Genomic DNA, 18,296 nt, shown 5'->3' with positions numbered 1-18,296 from the left:
GTATCGGATATAACAGCAAGGGGAAGACACAACATCACAAAAGTGAGGCATAATTATTCATTTTATAACAATTATACAATAAATAATTACTTATTACAACATTATTTGTATTCGGAAAACTTAGTTGATAAGACCAAATAACACAGAGGTGGGATTGAGAGGTAAGAACAGGTACATGAGATATGGAGATCCCAGACTGGTATTCCATTGTACTACCTAGAATCCAGGAGATTCTGAGATACTTTTGGTCACACTATTGTTCACTTCCTTGTAGAAGCTTCCCTTTCCCACTCCACTGCTGCCCAGCAACCAACACTCTATCAATATCCAGTTGACAGTTTGCTCCCAGAACATATTCTCACATCATTTTGAAAATGCGAACATTACAAAACTGAAAACTAGAATTCATAACAAGACTATTTCCATAATATAAAAGGTAGTACAATACAAGGAAAAGAGCATATATGGGCTAAATATATTCCTTTTCTGTTTTTGATATGATTTGGCTGTGTCCCCAACCAAATCTCATCTTGAATTGTAGCTCCCATAATCCCCATGTTTTGTGGGAGAGACCCGGTGGGAGGTAATTGAATCATGGAGCAGATCTTTCCTGTGCTGTTCTCTTGATAGTGAATAAGTCTCACAAGAGCTGATTGTTTTATAAAGGGGAGTTCCCCTCCACAAGCTCTCTTGCCTGCCGCCATGTAAGATGTGTCTTTGCTCCTCCTCCACCTTCCACCATGATTGTGTGGCCTCCCCAGCCATGTGGAACTGTGAGTGCATTTAGCCTACTTTTCTTTATAAATTATCCAGTCTCAGGTATTTCTTCATAGCAGTGTGAAAGTGGACTTACAGTTTTTAAATTCAGCAGTTAAAAAGAAAACTTGATACATTATTTCTTCCTAATTTTCATATGAAAATGTCACTCCCCCAATTTCTTTAGTTGAGCATTCAATGAATTTATTTTCATCATTTCAAAACTACAAAAATAATTATTTAAAGCTAAGAATTTAAAATTTTAATACAATTTGGGCCATATCACATGAATTTGATATCAAATATTTGCTTTGTTATTCACTCTAATTCACATTTTGTTTTTTCTTTGATCTGAGAGATATTTAGGAGTTCTTAGTTTTTAATTATGAGTGATTTGGGATTTTTAAATAAGAACTTTAAAAATTAATTTATAGAATGGTATCGTTACTGGAGAATATCACCTGTAGTAGTAGTTTGTTGAATTTTTTTCCCATTATATGGTAAAATTTTATAATGTTATATAAGCACTGCAAAAGATGTTTTACATTAATAGGAAGAATTTGGTATTGATATATAGGAATTCCATTTTTTTTGCCTTGACATTTTCTCAGTCTAATATTAAAGCTATGACTCTTACTTAAATTTTTTCTTGAATATGTTCTTTTCCTTTAATTTTTCTTGTTTCATTTAGTCTTGTTTAGTTTTGTCTTAGTGATGTCTTTATAATATTCCATATAACTTTACTGCTCAGGTGAATCCACACGTCTCTCACTGAATTGAAGAGATTAGTATATTTTACCTTTATTTTATTTTATTTTTATTTTTATTTTATTTATCTTATTTATTTTTTGAGATGGAGTCTCACTCTGGCACCCAGGCTGCAGTGCAGTGATGCAATCTCTGCTCACTGCAACCTCACCTCCTGGGTTCAAGCAATTCTCCTGCCTCAGCCTCCCAAGTAGCTGGGACTACAGGCGCCTCCCACCACACCTGGCTAATTTTTTGTATTTTTAGTAGAGACGGAGTTTCACCATGTTAGCCAGGAGGGTCTTGATCTCCTGACCTTGTGATCCACCTGCCTCAGCCTCCCGAAGTGCTGGGATTACAGGCATGAGCCACCCCACCCAACCCGTTTTACCTTTAGAGCCGTAGTTAAAATTTCAGTCTCACTTATAATCCTATCATATGAAGTTTCTCTACTGTCTCTTCTCTTTCCTTATTGTCTTTTGTTAAATGAACTATATTTAGCTTGTTCATTTCCATGCCCACTATTTCTGAAGATAAATAAGTTGTTACTATGATGATTTCTTTGAAGTTTCTCAAAAACATTTTCCAAATCTATGTTTGGAAATGAATAGGACTTACATTGATGTACCCTCCAGGCAAGAGTTTGGCAACATTTTAACTTACTTTACTTTTCCCCTTTCACCTTTGTGGTTTTTGCTAATATAATTTTGTTACTATAATGTGATGTAATCTATTAATAAAACTACAGCTCTTTTAACAGTTTCAAATTAATAAATTCTATAATACATATTCACTGTTTCAAGAAACACTTTAATGCCTGTGTTCCTTTTGAACCAGACTTGTAATTTTAAGACAATTCTGTTTTACTTATTGTAGGACTATCCTTCCTTCTACACTATAGTTTTCCCATTCTTGAGCACTAATTTGTTCAGCATAATAAAGTTGTCTTCAAGTAATTATTCTGTCAAATGTATATTGGGGTGTTATATTTTCTTTTTCTTTTTTAATTTTTAATTTTTATGGATATATAATAGTTGTACATTGTTATGGAGTACATGCAATATTTGGATACAATTATACAATGTGTGATAATTCAATCTGAGTAATGGAGATATTCATCACCTGAAAGATTTATCATTTGTGTTGGGAACATTCCAAATCTACTCCTCTAGTTAGTTTGAAATATTCAATAAATTACTGTTAACTGTATTGCTTCGTGGTGCTACTGGACACTAAATCTTATTCCTTTTATCACACTACATGGTTGCACCCATTAACTAAACCCATCTTTTCTGGGCACTTGCATATCTGCCAAGAAAATTTTAATGACTATAAAATTGTTGCATAGTACATGTTTTCCATTACTATAAAGTTGCTCTGTTATCTTGTGGGTTTCAGTGTTACAGAGGAGACTCCTGAGGCCAGTGCAATTTGGACCTTCTGGAAGTGTACAAATTAAAGTTATTTTGATTGTAAGAGAAAGACGATGACTGTGACTAACTTAAGAAAACAAGGCATTTGTTGAAAGGATCACTTTATAAATTGAAGGAATAGCTAAAATTCAAACATTGGGAAGGTTAGAAAGGTCAAAATAATTACTATAAATGTATGGATCTTTCTAGGGTGATGCTATTATAGTAATTTAGCTTGAATACTTCCAACAACTCAGTGTTTCTATCCAGGTTTCTCAATCATGAAAAAGAGAATCAGCCTTAGGGGGTACTGAAGACCCCCTAAGCCAGTTTGACTGATGCCCCATTATAAGTAACCTGATTTTTTTCTGGATGGAATTTTACAGGATTTTTATTCCTGTTATTTTTTTAAATGCCAAAATGGGTTTAGAAGCCCAGGTTTTTCCTTAGTTCAGAAATAATTTCTTCTAGCACAATAGCTTTATTGTTTCTATTTATTTTGTTCTGATCTCTTCTTCCAAAATCCCAGTTATCCTGACATTACGCACTTGTCCTTTGCCTTCCATACTGGTGACCATTTTTATGTCTTTTTCTTTGGTGTTCGGAGAGAGACTCTCAGTTGTTTTCTACGCTTATTCATGTTCTGCAGTATCTTTTCTGGTTTCCATGGGCTGCCTGCACTCCTTGTCCTGAGGCTTCTTTTTCAGAACACATCACTCCAACCTCTGCTTCCAGAGGTTGTCTTATCTCCTCCTTCTGTTGACCTTCTCGCCCTCCTCTTAAAAAGACCTTTTATGATTTTATAGGGCTCATCTAGATAATCCAGTTTAACTCTTTATCTCAAGCTCCTTAATTTAGCCACATCTGCAAAGTTCTTTCTGCCAAGACAGGTAACAGATTCCAGGAATTCAGAGGCAGGTATCTTGGAGCTAGGAGGACTTCATTCTGCCTGCCACAGTATATGACATTATTATCAACCAAACTCCAGTTATTCAAATTTCATGTTTCCTACATATTTCTTTATTTTTTCTGTTCCAGGATCCTGTCCAGGATTCCACAATGCATTTCGCCACCATGTATCTCCTTAATTTTCCTCTTTTCTGTGACAGTTTTGCAATCCCAAAGAAAAATTTTAATTTTGCTTGCTTATTTTTAACTTTTCCTCTTATTCTTCTCTGTGTTACCCATTTCTGTTTTCAATTCATCCCACTATACATTGTCCCATTTTGGTTCTTCTGCCTCTATTTCTTTTACTTCTTTTATTATTTGTCCTGGCTTTTTTGGAAACCAGTTTTTCTGCATTCTATCGAAAATGTCAAATGGTGTTTTCATCCCACAGTAGATGTTTATGGAGTACTGCTCTTCCTCTGAGTCATCAAGACACGTTGCTTTGACTTTGTTCTCAGTGTAACTTTCAAATGTGCTGCACACCATCTATATTTGGAGTTTGCCAACACCCAGGATATGTGGATCACATTCCTCCCCGGTGCACAGCCACGCTGCTGATGGAAGAATCACTTTCCCAATCAAGAGTTAGAAGACACAAGTCTTTGAGATATGAGAAAGATGACAAGGATATAAGAAAATGTTTTCATATCCAATCCCAGGTGTTTTTATGAAATAAAGTCTGGGCAGGTTTCTCTTGTTATAAACTCATCTGCTTTATTATTAGAGAAGAATTCCCCGTGGTTCTGTCAATACTTTTTTTTTTAGCCTGTTTTTATTGTTGTTAGGAGTAGTCATTTTTTGGTCATAGGGTATCCAACCCAGGAACTCACGGATAAAGGTACAAATTTCAAAGTTATCACACATGAAGATGAGGCAAGCTACAGGACTGGCTGATACTACTCAGGGATAAAATATAGCTAGAGGATTGACAAAAGCTCACATTGAGCTCCACGTTCCTCCATATGTTCACAGCTACATTAGCTCTGTTTGGGAGAGTTCAGACCTGAAAGCAGTGCATCTGAGAAAGTCCTCATTTGTCTGGCCAAGTGTTGAGCTAATACGGGCCTCATAAATGCTGAGGCAACATTCTACAGTGGAAATAAATAGTTTAGAGAAGAATTTTATAGTCAGATAGAATTGAGTTCAAATATGGGCCCAGCCACATGTAGGTGTAAAACCTGGGAGATGGTACTTACTTACATGGGGCTCTGATTCTGCATCTGTAAGATGGCTTTACTGAAAGAACCTATTCATAATTCACCAATGTATAATTGAAAATCAATAACCTGCACTTTTTAAAAGTGTTCATTTGATACATTTTAAAGTACATAGGCACCCATGAAATTATCACCATAATTAAGATAATGAGTATATCAATTATCCCCTCCTTTGTCATCCCTTCCTCACACCCCTCCCCACCTCCACCTTTTCCCCAGGCAACTCCTAATCTGTTTTCTGTAGATTCATTTGCATTTTCTACAGTTTTATATAAGTGGAGTTATGTAATATGTGCTCTTTTTTTCTGGCTTTTTCACTCAACAAAATTATTTTGAGATTTATCCATATTGTTGCATATATCAATAGTTCTTTCCTCTTAACCACTGAAGTCCAATTTATTTTTTTCTTTTATGGATAATGCTTTTGTTGTCATATCTAAAAAATGTTTGACTAATCCAGGATTATAAATATTTTCTCTTATATTTTCTTCTGGAAGTTTTATGGTTTTATATTTTACATTTGGGTCTTGTCTTAGTCCATTTGTGTTGCTATAACAAAATATCTTAGACTGGGCAATTTACAAAGAATAAAATTTACTTCTTACCATTGTGGGGATTGGCAAGTCCAAGATCAAGGCAACAGAATTGGTGACTGGTGATAACTGCTCTCTGTTTCCATCATAGTGCCTTGTTGCTGTATCCTTACATGGTGGAAGGTGGAGGGGCAGGAGAGATGCTCCGTTTAACCTTGAGCCCTTTTACAGGGTGTTAATCCCATTCATGAGTGGTCCACGTTAGTCACCTCTCAAAAGCTACACCTCTAATACTGTTGCATTGAAATAAAATTTCAACATGAATTTTGAAGGAACATCATCATTCAAACCATAGCAGGTCTCATCCCACAAATTATATACTGTGCTTTTGTTTTCATTCAATTAAAAAAATTTCTAACTTGCCTTTTTATTTCTTCTTTTATCCAAGGATTATTTGGAAGTGTGTAAGTTAGCAAACAAGTCTTTTACTGAATTTTTTTCCAGATATTTTTCTATAAATGACTTTTAATTTTATTGTGATCAGAAATCCTACTTTGTATGACTTAAAACTTTTCAGGTTTGTTGAGACTTCTTTTATGGCCCAGAATATGGTCAACTTTGGTAAATGTTCCATGTGCACTTGAGAATTTGTGCATTGCTGTTGAATGTTGTTGGCTGGAACGGTCTGTGAATGGAAATTAGATCAAGTTGTTTAATGGTATTATTTATTATTCCAGCCATTTGTATCCTTAGTGATTTTCTTTCTCCTTGTTTGGTCAATTATTAAGAGAAGTATATTGAAATCTCCAGCTATAATTTGCATTTATTTCTCAGTTTTTGCTTCATGTATCTTGAAGCTTTGTTATTAGATGTGCAAACATTTAGAATTGTTGCATCCTCTTGATGAATTGACCCCTTTAGCAGGTTGAAATAATCTTGCTTTGAAATCTATGTTGTCTAATAGTAATATAGTCAATTCAGTTTATTTGTTTTCTTTTTCCAATTAGCATTAGATTGCTGTATTTTTCCATCCTTACACTTGTAATAAATTTGTGTATTTATGTATCAAATTGCCTTCTTGTAGGCAACATATAGTTGTGTTTTGCTTTTTCTAAATCAAACCTCTGCCTCTTAACTGGGGTGTATAGAAGATTTAGATTTAATGTGGTTATTGATATGATTGAGTTCTAATCTGTCAAAACACTAATTGTTTTCTATTTGTTCTTTGTTTCCAGTTTCCTTTTGTCCTGTGTTCCCTTGGACTATTTTTTATAATTTCATTGGATCTCCTCCATTGGCTTGTAAGTTATCACTCTTTTTAATGTTATTTGATTGCTCTAGGGTCTGTAATGTAAATCATTAACTATCACAATCTTCAAGTGGTATTATACCACTTCATATATAGTATAAGAACCATACAGCAGTATCCTACCATTTCCCCCTTTTAGTCTTTGTAGCATTGCTGTCATACATTTTACTTTTGCATGTTATAAACCCTATAATACATTGTTATTTTTGAACAATTGATTATCTCTTAAAGAGATTTAAATTAGAAAAAAAATACTGGCCATTTCCAATGCTGTTAATTCCTTTGTATTGATATGTTTTTCTATTTGAAACTGTTTCCTTCTGCTGGAAGGACTTTCTTTAACATTTCTTGTAATGCAGGTCTGTTGTTAATGAATTCTTTCAGCTTCTGTATGTTTGAAAAATACTTTAGTTTGCCTTCACCATATGAGAGATATTTTTGTTGGCTACAGATTTTTAGGTTGCTAGTTTTTGTTTTGTGCCCCCCACCGCCTACTCCCTTGCCACCAGTTCTCCTACCTCACCCACCTCTGAACTCTACAGATTTTGCTTCATTGTCTTCTGGTTTGCATTGTTTCCACTGAGAAATCTGCTGTCACTGTTCTATTTGTGCTTTTGTATGTCTCAAGTTGTTTTACTTTGGCTCATTTAAGACTTTTTCTTTATCAGTGGTTCTAAGCAATTTGATTCTGATACACTGCAGTGTAACTTTCTTCATCTTTAATATGCTTGGATTTTGTTGAGCTTCTTTTAATCAAATTCAGGAAAATTTTGGCCATTATTTTTTCAAATAGTTTTTTTTCTCCCTGTTTTTCTTTCTGGAACCTCTTGGCTACTTGAAGTTTCCTCATGCTTCACTGATGCTCTGTTCATTCTTTATTTCATCTCTTTTCCCCTATGTGTATTAAATTTGGCATAGTTTATTGCTATGCATTAAAGTTCATTTGTTTCTTCTTCTACAATGTCTAGTCTGCCATAAATCCCATCCACTATTTCTTGTTTGCTTGGTTTTGTTTTTTGTGTGTTTTATTTTTGGAGGCATTGTAGTTTTTAATCTCTGGAATTTCCGTTTAGGCCTTTCTTGTGTCTTTCATGTCTCTACTTAATATGTTCAATTTTTCTTCTAGATTCCTGAACATATTAATACAGTTATAATACCTGTTTTGATGCAGTTGCCTACTAATTATATCATTTAGATCATTTGTGTCTTTTCTGGTTTTGTTTCAATTGCTTACTTTTTATCCCTATTATGGGTTGTAATTTTTTTCTTTTTACATGCTTCATATAATTGTGTGTGTGTCTATATATATGTGTGTCCTTTTTTGTTTGTTTGTTTTTTAGTCAAAGTCTCATTCTGTCACCAAGGCTGCAGTGCAGTGGTGTGATTTCAGCTCACTGCAGCTTTGCAACCTCCGCCTCCTGGGTTCATGCAATTCCTGTGCCTCAGCCTCCTGAGTAACTGGGACTAGTGGTGTGTGCCACCACGCCTGGCTAATTTTTGTAATTTTAGTAGAGACGAGGTTTCACCATGTTGGACAGGCTGGTCTCGAACTCCTGGCCTGAAGTGATCCACCTGCCTGCGTCTCCCAAAGTGCTAGGATTACAGGCGTAAGCTACCTTGTCTGAATATATTTTTTATTCCTAACAATATTCCCAAGTTTTGTTCTGAGACACAGTTAAGTTACACAGAAACCACTTGATCTTTTCAAAACATGAATACATTTAGTCTAGGGCTAATTTTTTCCCACTACTGAGGTAATCCCTTCTTAGTACTCTACTCAGTACTTGGTGAATTATGAATTTTTCTACTCTTAGACACTTTCTGGCCCTGTGTGATGGCTGAGAATTGTTCCTTCTAACTTTTTCAGGTGGTTCTTTCCCCAGCCTAGAGTATCTTCTTTGAATGCCTGTGCAAATGAGACTTTAGTTGAAGGCTCAACAGTCTTCTACAGGTTTCAAGTTCTAAGTATGGCTCTCTCTTCTCGTGATCTCTACCCTGTAAACTTTAGCCACCTGATCCTTGCCTGATTCCCAGTTCTGCTTCCTCAACTCAGTTAGACCATTAGGCCTTGCATGGGCTCTACCTCCCCATGCCTTGCCTTGAGAACTCTCTAGACCGTAAGTCAGAACAATCATATGGCTCTGTTTGTTTGCTTCCTGCCTCTAAGGGAACACTGCCTTTTATTGCTTGATGTCCTATATTTACTCCTATTGTCTTTTCATATAGTCCAGCTTTTTAGTTATTTTAGGTGGGATAATAAATCTGGTTTGTGTTACTCTATCTTAACCAAAAGAGAATGTCTTCAAAATCATTTTTGTAAGAACTAAATGATATAGGGCAAGAGAAGACCTTAGTATAATATCTGACACAAAGTAAGAAATCTGCAAATGTTAATTTTTAGCCAACTTAATCAGAATTTGTATGCAAGTATGGCTTTCAGATCAAGGCCAAAAATAGTTTTCCTCTACTTTGTTCTGGCCAGATCCCTCCAGGAATACTAGATTCACTCCCTGTTACCATAATTTTAAACAGGTCCTGACAAATTGGAGAATATCCAAAGGAAAACCACAATAACAGTGAGATTTCTAGAAAGAATGGCCTAAGTGAACAGTTAAAAAATAATGGCAGATATCCAGCTGAAAGAAGATAAATCAGCCGTCCTCTGGTAACCAAAGGGCCCTTGCATGAAAGATGATTTAGATCATGTCTTTAATGGGAAGGATCAGGATCAGTTGGTGGAAACTAGAGACAGTGTGATTTGGGCTCAATATTAATGCAGCCAGTTTCCTGAATAGTCAAAATCAGGTACAAATACTGAACAATACTTTTTCTCTTTTTTTCTGATGAATGCCTTCAGTCATCGTTTAACAAATCAATTTCTTTTCCAAATCCCAATGACATATGCTGTTGATTTCATTCGGTAAAATTCACGTGAAATGTAAACCTCATTATGTTTCAGGTTTGGCTCAAGTGACCTTCAGAGGCCAGGGCATGGTTTGTTCTTTTATTATTCTCTCTCCCTCTCCAGGTTGTTTTTTTGTTGTTGAAGCCTGGCAGAAGGGGATAGGATATATTGGAAGGGGTGGTCTTAACCTCATGCCCCTCCCTAGCTTGTCTGGTTCTTCTGCTGCTTGTGGCATGCATGGTGTGGTGGTCTCTGTGTAGATCATGTACCTAGATTTCTCCGGTTCTGCCTTGCCCTCCTCAGTAACTGTGGATCCCTCAGACAGGAGCAGTCAAGTTTCCTGGGAGCATCAGATCATGCCCCAAATCTCCCTCTTGTTAAAGTACATCTGCTTCCTGTTCTACCTGAGTGCTTTTTCATGTGGAGGCTCTGAAACTGCTCAGTTGCTCTTGGGGTAGCAGTTGCCTTAGCTTTTTCTTTAGAGACTCCACTGGTGGTCTCTACTCAGCCTCCTGTGTTAGATTACTTCAGTAAGCTATTTGCCTTCAAAAATGCCTAGGAAATAATCTGACACCATCTCTATATTCATATTCACATACATCTGAAACTTAAAGTACTCATGTCCAGTTTTCACAAAAGCTTAAGTTTCTCTTAAACTTGACACCAAAAGCACAGACAGAAAAAGCAAATATAAACAAATGAGACTATATCAAACTAAAAAGCTTCTGAACAGGAAAGGTAATTATTGACGGATTGAAAAGGCAATCTACAGAATGAGAGGAAATATTTGCAAACCATCTCATAAGGGATTAATATCCAAAATGTATAAGGAATTCCTACAGGTGAATAGCAAAAAAAAAAAAAAAAAAAAAAAAAAAAAAAAAAAAAAAAAAGTCCCAAATAATCAGATTTTAGAAATGGGCAAAGGACTTGAACAGATATTTCTCCAAAGCAGATACAGATAGCTAACAGGTATATAAAAGGATGCTCAACAACACTAATTGTTAGGGAAATGTAAATCAAAACCATGAGATAGCACTTTGGACCAGCTAGGATGGCTATTATTGATAGCATTAGGATATATACCTAATGTAAATGACAAGTTAATGGGTGCAGCACACCAGCATGGCACATGTATACATATGTAACAAACCTGCACGTTGTGCACATGTACCCTAGAACTTAAAGTATAATTAAAAAAAAAAAAAAAAAAACGGGGCTGGGTGGGGTGGCTCACGCTTGTAATCCCAGCACTTTGGGAGGTTGAGGCAGGCAGATCACAAGGTCAGGAGTTCAAGACCACCCTGGCCAACATGGTGAAACCCCGTCTCCATTAAAAACACAAAAATATGCTGGGTGTGGTGGCACACGTCTGTAATCTCAGCAACAAAGCAAGACTCCGTCTCAAAAAACAAACAAACCAACAACAACAATAAAACAGAAAATAACTAAAGTGTTGGCGAGAATGTGAATAAATTGGAATCCTTGTGCACTGTTGGTGGCAGTGGAAAATGGTGCAGCTACTATGGAAACAGTATGGAAGTTTCTCAAAAAATTCAAAATAGTGCTACCATATGATGCAGCAACCCTTCTCATGGGTATTTAGCAAAAATAGTTAAAATTAGGATCTTGAAGAGATATTTACACTCCTATGTTTATTGCGGCATTATTCACAATGGCCAAGAGGTAGACACAGTGTAAAAGTCCACTGGTAGATGTGTGGAAAAAACAAACATGACATGCACACAATGAAATATTATTCAGTCTTAAAAAATAAAATTTTGTCCTATGCTACAACATGGATTAATCTTGAGGACATTATGCAAAGTGAAATAAGCCAGTCACAGAAAGACAAATACCAAATCATTCCACTTATATGAGGTATTATCTAAAGCAGTGAAACTCAGGGAAACAGAAAGTAGACTGGTGACTGTGGGTAGGGACTGAAGCAGGAGAAAATGGGGAGTTGCTTTTCAATGAATATAAAGTTCGAGTCATGAAAGATTAAAAAGTTACAGAGATATGCTGCACATCAATGTGCATATTGTTGACAATACTGTACTATGGACGTAAAAGGTCGATTTTTATGTTGTATGTTTTAACCACAAGAGTAAAATCATTTAAGAAAAGATGCTGAGGGAGGGGGAATGGGGAGTTAGTATTTAATAGGAACACAGTTTCAGTTGGGAAAAATGGAAAGTTTCTGGATCTGGATGGTGATGCTAGTTGCACAACAATGTGAATGTACTTAATGCCACAGACCTATACGCTTACATATAGTTAAAATGGCAAATATTATATGTATATAAGAATTACAGTAAGAAAAATTCTTAAAAGGCCGGCTCACATCTGTAATCCCAGCACTTTGGGAGGCCAAGGCAGGCAGATCATCTGAGGTCAGGTGTTCAAGACCAGCCTGGCCGACATGGTGAAACCCCGTTTCTACTAAAAATACAAAAATTAGCCAGGTGTGGTGATGCACCCCTGTAATCCCAGCTACTCAGGAGGCTGAGGTATGAGAATGGCTTGAAGCTGGAAGTCGGAGGTTGCAGTGAGCCGAGAATGAGCCATTGCATTCCAGCCAGGGTGACAGGGTGAGACTCTTTCTTTAAAAAACAAACAAACAAACAAACAAAAAAAACCTTACATCACCCTTGACACACATTCAGTTTGGGAATGAGAGCTTGGTGCCCATTATTCCAGGCCTCCTAATGGCTACACTAAATCTCTTGGAAACTCCTTACTTTGGTAGGTAGCTGAAAATGAGTGCAAGAGCACACAATTTTGATGTTATCTTCAACTTCCTTCCCTGGCCTCTGCTTCTGTAGATTGAGAAGGGGTTGTGGGGAGGAATGTAGAATTTGTGACCAGGGAGGGCAGCTGTGAGGCTCCTTCTGCTACCGCTTCATGACTAGCTCAGAGGGTAGTCGCTGGCCCCACTGTTATAGGTTCCTTCCAGTACATTCAAAGCAGACTCCTCTTTTCTGTCTTTAGTTTTGGGCTCTGGTCAGCAATTGTCAGGTGACATCCTATTACACAGGAATAGCATGTACATAGGAAGATGTTTCTAATAGTTAGGGAGTCTCTAGATAGACAGAACTGCTCTGAAAAGTGATGAGCATCCGATTATTGATTTCAGGGTATTGTGAAGGATATTCCTGCTTGTGAAGAATACAAAAAGTAGCACCTTCAGAATCTTTTCCCTAGTCTATGAATTCTAGAGGCAAATTGATTTTTGTTTTACTTTTGTTTGAGGGTGAAGTTAGGAAAAAAACCAATCATTTAATTCTGAGTCCTCTCCTATATTTAGTGACCTGCTAAGTGCTTATTGGTCACCCACTCTACCAGGCAGTATGTTAAAACAGTGAAATACTGTAATGGAACACAAAGGTGAAATTCTGGTTCAATGAAAAGATAGAGATGTGCTTCTAACCCGACTGGACAGACATCTGCCTATATTCTTATTTTGCCTAAATATTTATTAAGTAAAATGTGATATATGCAGCTATGTAGTATTTAAAGATTTACATACTGAAGCACAGTTCCTGGTCTCAAAGATTTATGAAAACATTGGAGGAAAGACCAACCAATGAAAAGTTATATTTCATAATAAAAACTAAATAAGACTACACCATTATGTGCAAAGCCTCAAAGCAGTTCATGGTTGTCAACTGTATTCTGCAGAAAATTAATTTTATGAAGCTAAGTATCAATGGAATTAGAGTGGTCAGAGAAAGCTCAGTGGAGAAGATAAGACTTGAGCTTATGGAAAATCTCAGAATCCCTTCACTAGACAAGAGCCATAATTTTGAGAGTTCTTGAGTCTTCAGTGGAAACATCCTATTCTCTAGATAATGAGCTGTTGGAAACGGGTGGCATTTTCCTTCGTGTTTGGGTAGGATGTGCCAAAGAGTTTAAAATAGGAATCTCCAAGATGGTCTGTGGGTGATGTGAACAGCAACTCAACCAGCTCTGTTATTATTAGATGCAGATCGTTTTAGGTAAGTGGAAATGGCTGTTCTATAAAAATGTAAACTCTGAGTCATTCTCTGAGCATGGTGAGCGCTGGGCGCTGAGCCTTCAAGTGGATGCCCCTCCCCAATATTGAAAGTGTAGCCGTTCTCTTAATATGCTGAGGACTCTTCCCCCTTCTCACATCTGTCTTGTGAGCAAAAGGGGAAAGTGATCTTCCGTTTCTGAACAGGGAAAGTGTGTGTGTAGGTTATTTCCAGGATTAGTGAAGGCAAATAAGAATCAAAGCTACATGACTGCTGACATTAAATGGACCCCCCTCCACAAAGGCACAATTATACACATTCTCCCCCTAGTGTTATCTGAGTGGCTGAGAGAAACACCTGTATTCCAAAATAAGAACCTGCTGTACCAATCAGATTACACCATGTCTGAATTCTAACATTATTGAGTCATTCCTTCGGTTTTCTCTCTCCCTGGGTAATCTCTGATATACAAGCAAATAATTTATCTGAACTCATAGTGAGAAGTCAGACCCACTTGTACTGGTTGCCTTGGGAAGGAAAGTATAGAAAGTATGGTGAAAGCAACATGGTACAACCTGATAAAAACATTGATTCACTTAGAATACATCTATTTGTGCAACTTCATACCAACTTTGCCAAAGAATGGGAAAATTCAATGACCAATGCAGCTCAAGATCCCAAGAGCTACTGGGACCTCCAAAGGGCACACATTGTTCTTCTTTAGAACAACAGAGAAGAGTGTGTGCTGGTCTTCTTCCAGGAATCCTTCTCTTCCCTGTGTCTTCTGAACACAGAATGGTTTCTTCTTCTAGGATCTTCGGTTCTTTACTTGTGCCTTCACTTAGCATTTACTTATCTTTAACATGCAGTCTAGTGGAGCACATTCATGTCCATGTCTCTACTTGACCATTGTGTCAGTGACTATAAACCCCTAAAGACTTGGACAATGTCTTTGCTGTCTCACATGTTCCCACTGACCAACAGTCACCAGGGCAGACAGTCATTCAGTCTAATACACTCATCCATTGTTTGCTAAGTGCTATGAACACAATTTGGCTCTGCCCTCACAGAGATTATGGAAGAGAAAGAAACATAAAAAGTACAGACAGTACCTTTCTGGAGGTTGGTAAAGCAAAATAGCAAATTTTTTTTTAATCGAAGGGGATCAGGCAAGTCTTCATAGAAATGTCCTAAAAGTCTTTGACTATGAAATAGGGAACTACTCTAGGGCTCCCTGTCATGCATAAGGGATGAGGGCTAGGGCCAAACATCACAACCAGGAGAAAGTGGGACTGTAGACCTGGATGTGCCCATCTGTAAATGGTGATCCTAAGGGTCAGCTGAGTTGGGAAGTAAGTGATAAAGGCAGTTGTAAGACAGGCAGAAAGTGGCTTCCACTTAGCTAAGAAAGTATAGCTTCAAGTGGCTAGGCATCTGTTTATACCTGGAAGACTGGAAGATTGACAGGCAGTCAGCCCCCAAGAAATGTTTACTCAAGGGCAATAGACTGATAAGTGGGAGGCAAGGGTTATACTGAATTCCATTCCTAGAAGGATAACCTAGACTACCAAGCAAAGTGACTAAGCAGGATGGAGTGACCCACAGAATAGGTTCTCATACATACTGAATGAATCAATGAGTAAGGGTAAAGATCAAAGCAAAAGACTTGCCCCCTTGACTCGGATAACAGTATATGAAGATGGAGAATAAAAAGAAAGTTGTGTACTTAGACAATCTCGTTCTCAAGGGTTGATATTGAAGACATAAATCTGGCTGTCAAGCAAAAGAAGTTAAGGAGCAAGGCAGAAGTTTCATCCTAAATCTCACTAGTGGGTGCAGACAAGGTTCCCATTGTACTGCAGCATTAGCCAGAATTAGGCTAGGACTGAACCCAGCCAGACTTGGGGAGTTGAGCCTCGGTGAGATATTAGGTGTAGGATCCAGAATGAAGAGCAGACATAAGGTGTTAATTGACAGCATACCATGCCCCAAGCAAATGATTGAAGAGTGAAAATCAAATCAGTTGGCTGTCCAAAAATTGACAGGTTGCTGCTGAGGCGTCTTACTCCACTGAATTGACCAGCTGTTCTGAGATTTTACCAACACAAGTCCCCAGGAGAAAAGTACAAAAATGTGTTGTTGGAGGCATTGACGATTTGAGTGGATTGAGCACTGAACAAGAGGCCATTGGGGTTTCACTGCTAGAGGTCCAATTTGTTAACTTAATTTCCAGTGTCTGAGCTTTAGAAGAAATGTCAGAGGAATAACTGATCCATTCACTGAGGTACATGAGAGGCTAGAGACCTTGAATCAGTTGCCCTGCACTGGGTGATGTTTATGAAAATCCATTTGGCTTTCCATTGTGTATGTAGTGAGTTAACACAGTCAACTAGTATGTAGGGTGCCTTCTGCAGGCGTCTCCTGATCCATTCTCCACTTTTTACCTTCTTTGTACCCAGGGACAGAGACCTTCATTAGTGGTTTCCTTATTTTCAGGGTGATTTCAAGCTAAAGAAGGCGAGAAGAGAGAAAGAGGAAGGTGCGTTTCCTACTCCAGTTCCCTTCCTGTGCGTTGGCTGTGGGTGACTCCATCCCTCTCATGTCCTGCCAGATACAGCATTTTCCAGGTTCCAGGAATGGCATCCTTCCCTGGCTGCTTCAGGCCTGGTGGGGCTGTGAGAACTCTCCCTTTGAGGGGCTGGCTATCTGTAGTGATTTTCCTAAATCGTGCCCACACCTTTGTAAATAGTCTTTATATTAAAAACTCCTTGAGTTATTTTAATGGGACATTGATTTCCTTCTCAGGTCCTGTCAGGTGAGCCTATGCCATAGGCTCAGCCACCCTGTGGGCTGGTTCATCCGACTCTCTGGGTAGACACCAGCTCCACACTGTCCACACAAGAACACAAGAACCTGTCCCATCTGGTGAGCATGGTCTTTCACAAGGAGTGAGTATAGAAGGGAAAGAGCTTAGTGAAAGTCCATTCCCACTACTCAGAAATGACCTTCACACTCACCTTTCTGAGATTCCATGGCATAATCTTCATGGCTTAACAACAAAAGCTATCATTGCTCAGTGTTTTGCACTCTAAGACTTTCTGCATCTGAATTTCCTCAACCATAAAATCTGGGTAATACCATGTATCTCACAAGCATAATTTTGATGCAACACCAGGGAGAGAGCAGGTGCTGTATTAGATAGATCCTTGTGAGGAGTATGGAAGAAATAGGAACCATTGCAGAAATTCATGCTTTTCTGGAATTAAAAGTGTTTCTTTCTTCCACTAGGTGGTATGGACTGCCAGATACTCACAAAAAATCTTTATGAAATTTCTATGCTGCCAGTAAAGAATATTAACAAAGAGAGTAAAAAAATGAACAATAGTAATCTTCACCATTATATTGACTACTGATCATGTGAGGACTCTTTTTTACGTACTAATTCTAAAGACAATCCAGTGAGGTACACATTGTCATCACCATTATGTTGATGTAGACATGGAGGCCATACCAGCCTCAGGTCATTCAGCTCCTAAACAGTCAAAAATTCAACCCAGTCTTTCCAGTTCCAAAACTGGGGCCTGGGGCCTGGCACCTTCCCTACTTTGTTGTAACACACAGGACTTAGTCCAGGAAACATATTTCCTTTTTTCTTTAACAGGAAGTTGAGTACTGAAATAATTTTTTTTTAATTTTATTTATTTATTTAGTTCCTGGAGATGGAGTCTTGCTGTGTTGCCCAGGTTGGAGTGCAGTGGCACAATCTCGGCTCACTGTAACCTCTGCCTCCTGTGTTCAAGTAATTCTCCCGAGCAGCTGAGATTACAGGCAAGCGCCACTGTACCCGGCTAACTTTCATATTTTTAGTAGAGACGAGATTTCGCCATGTTGGCGAGGCTGGTCTCAAACTCCTGTCCTTTAGTGATCTGCCCACCCTGGCCTCCCAAAGTGCTGGGATTACAGACTTGGGCCACTGCGCCCAGCCCAAAGGATCTTGAAGCAATGGTAGAATGACCGCTTCCATGTTCAAGCCCAAACCCATGGTGAGATTTCCATTGAAACCGAGCCAGCTTTTTATGGCAGTAGACTCAGAGGCTTTGGGTGAGTTTGGAAGGAGGGACACCTGGTGCCTTCATGTTGTCCTTCAGCAAATTCTTGGGTCTCCGACACTGGGGAAGTCCTGGCTAACTGCTTGTGCTTTGGTTTCCCTGCACTCCTGGCCTTTCCTGCTGGTGAATAATTGAAAAGAGATGAATAGCAAATGTCCTCCCAGTGATAATTACAAATTTCCTATGTGGGGAGGGGGAATCCCACCCAGGAGTTTTACAAATACTGAAAGGAGCTTCCCTCATTGTTGCAGGATGTGACTTGAGTCCTCTGCAGCTTCTGGTCACATCTTAGGAAGCCACTCCTCGTCCCTTCTAGCCTGGTGACTTTGTAGCCCCTGGCAGCCTGAGTCATACTCTCCAAT

At 38.2% G+C, this 18,296-nt stretch overlaps 1 long non-coding RNA gene across 1 annotated transcript; it reads left to right on the top strand.

Annotated features, from left to right (window-relative positions):
* The first annotated feature begins 325 nt into the window (after positions 1–325).
* Positions 326–17,226, top strand: LOC139355699 (uncharacterized). The gene is made up of 4 exons (XR_011606563.1): positions 326–436; positions 6,849–6,914; positions 16,322–16,750; positions 17,114–17,226. It is a non-coding gene; the product is annotated as an uncharacterized lncRNA (long non-coding RNA).
* Positions 17,227–18,296: the final 1,070 nt, after the last annotated feature.

This window comes from Macaca nemestrina, chromosome 8 (genome assembly GCF_043159975.1).
Source record: "Macaca nemestrina isolate mMacNem1 chromosome 8, mMacNem.hap1, whole genome shotgun sequence".
In the NCBI taxonomy this organism is placed as follows: domain Eukaryota; kingdom Metazoa; phylum Chordata; class Mammalia; order Primates; family Cercopithecidae; genus Macaca; species Macaca nemestrina.
The sequence above is the reverse complement of the archived record's forward strand: the minus strand, read 5'-3'. Positions and strand labels throughout refer to the sequence as shown.